We start from the raw sequence: 2888 nt of genomic DNA on the forward strand, positions 1-2888 counted from the left end.
CTGTCGCTTCCCCTCTTTAGTCCCGGTTGGTAACAGATTCCCCCTCTTTACTCTCGGTTGGTAACACCAACCGAGATTAAAGATCGATCTTTAGTCCCGGTTATTTGAACCGGGACTAAAGATAGCGATCTTTAGTCCCGGATTCGTAGTCTCGGTTAGAAAACCGGGAGCAAAGAGCATTTCTCCACCAGTGAGATGCTCCGCAGAGCCGTGCCTGCCAGCGATGTGGATCTAACCATGATCATATCTCAGTGCGTCGAGTTGATCTTGTCCGGCAGAGGCGAACAGGAGATGATGCGCAGACGACTGACGAGGAAGGCATTTCTCCGTGATGAAGTAACCGTGTAAGTGCTTGCAGAAAATGGGCTAGCTCTCATGCGAATGTAAGTGGGATAGGCCACATGATTAGCAAACCTGCCGGCTTATCAGCCAATTGCTAAAATTTAAATTTTAAAACTTAATTTCAGAGTTGATTTAAAGATTTTTCCATCACAATTTTTTTCTAGCATCGACTTTTAAACCGGTAATAACACTGATACAAAAGTTCTACTAATAAATTATTGGGAAATTTTGCTACCGGACACTGCTATTGTGTGGTTTTAGCCCTAAAACACCGTAAAAACTAACTTTTGAGAGAAAACACTTCATAATCGTGGTATTTTGCCAGTGGACACCGCATCGACTAAAATAATAATTTCCGGTTGAAGAGGAAAGAGAAATCGCGTGAAATGTCAAAAATGCCCTTAGGCCTACATGTCAGCTCTCCTATCTTGTATATGTGGGGTCCACATGGCAGTGACTCAGCACGAGGAGGATCAGAGGCAGCGGCAGTCGGAGAGCTTCTCGTCGGCGCTGGCGGTGAATGATGGCTCGGGAAGGGTTGCCACCAACAAAGAAAATAAATAGGAGCCTACGGCGAAGCTAGGGTCTTTTAGGCTCAAGATTGCTCACCGAGTGGCTGTGAGAGGCCAGCGACGATGGCTCGTGGATCTCCTCAGCGACGGTGTTTCTTCTTGGGAAGAAGGCGACACGTCGTTCCAGTCAACCAGTTGACATACATGGACATCGTCGAGGTTAGTTAGGTCTTGGGTACAGTGCTTGCGCAAGGAATCGAGTTATTTCTCACCAGAGGAGGAGGGATCAATAATGGAAATGATGGCTGGAGTTGAGAACGTTGGGGGCCGATCTCCTCGTTCCTTGCGCCTCAAGCTAGGGTCTTTGAGGGAAAGTGGAGAGGAACTCAAGTAGAAGATGACGGCGAGAGGAATCAGCCTGCGGTGGCTCCACCATCTTGTGCGAAGCTTGCGCCGAAGCTGACTAGCATGCCGAAGCTCACCGCCGCTCGCGCCACCGCCGACACTGATTCCAGCACCACTGTGCACGAGACCACCACCATTAGCTTCGCAGTCCTCCACTCTACAAATCCTCTTTTGGCCGCACCTTGTGAAACCCCGTCGTTCACCGCCGGCACCGGCGAGAAGTTCGCCGACCGTCGCTACCTCTGCTTCTCCTCGCGCTAAGTCACTGCCATGTGGACCCCACATATACAATATAGGAGACCTGACATGTGGGCCTAAGGGCGTTTTTGATATTTCACGCTTTTTCTCTCTCCTCTTCAACCGGAAATTATTATTTTAGTCGGTGCGGTGTCCACGGGCAAAATACGACGATCATGGAGTGTTTTCCCCAAAAGTTAGTTTTTGCGGTGTCCAAGGGCTAAACCACATAATAGCAGTGTCCTGTAGCAAAATTTCCCTAAATTATTTCTAGTATTGGCTTTTAAATCGGTAAGAACACTGGAACAAAAGTTTTACCGATAGATTAGTTTTTGTTGCTTCATTCATTCTTGACGGCTTATTAGCTATAGAGCAAACGATGAGAGGTATTAGGTTGGTTTAGAATTTCCAAGGGTCTGCTTGAATACTCACAAATATTATTGTGGGAAAGGTATATATACGGGAAACACTATAGTAAATGAATATGATCGAGAATTTTAGCTTGCCTCGTGAAAAAGACATACCATTTATGGTCTTTCCTCAACAAGATTGAAATTTTGTTCAAAAGTGTGGATTGTCTCGTGACCTAGATTAAGGTAGTATGCAACTCCACCAATACCAAGTGCAGCGAACCGAGTTCTAAAAGAAAAAGCAGGGAACGAATGAATTTTCGAGGTACAGGATCTGTATCCGGTTTATGGAATAGATAGGACTTATCTAAGTATCTACCTTAGATCAATTTTAATTAACCTGAGATGGACAAGGGCATAACTTGATTTTTTTGTTAGAACTAATTTGCTAGTATATATTCCTACCCAGAATCATAGATACAGCTTATATGTAGCCTATAAAAGAGAGGGCGGACACACGAGAGGTCGCGAAATCCACTCGTTCTCTAGCGCCGGCTGACGTGTCGCGACCCAGCAATGGCCATGCCAGCACAAAATGCTGAGGGGCTAGCAGTTTGGGTCTTGTTTGAAGTCTTTAGATTTCTCTAGCTGCTGCTCTTTTAAAGGGCTTCACTCTCAAAGTGCAGTGAACAAACCAGCAATAAGTGAACTGCAAACGACAAATGCGAGCATCAATAGTTGAGCAAGAGATATATAGGTGAGAGACATTATGTAAGGAAGAAAGACACCTATAAAGTAGTTCGCATGCATTGTATAGGCACAGGCTGCAGGAGCAGAAAAAATCTCAAACCATTCATTTACAATATAGCCTATGTAGAGTTAAAATAGGCACAAAATATGAGCATGGGAGACACCATAAGGCCATTTATCTTCCGATTGCTAGTAAAGGCATGAAGCTTACTTATCATGACAAGTATGCTCGAATCCCCTCGTGGAGCTGTGCTTACCAGTGTGCAATTTCAGCTCGAAATTTCAGACCTCA

This window comes from Oryza glaberrima, chromosome 2 (genome assembly GCF_000147395.1).
Source record: "Oryza glaberrima chromosome 2, OglaRS2, whole genome shotgun sequence".
In the NCBI taxonomy this organism is placed as follows: Eukaryota; Viridiplantae; Streptophyta; class Magnoliopsida; order Poales; family Poaceae; genus Oryza; species Oryza glaberrima.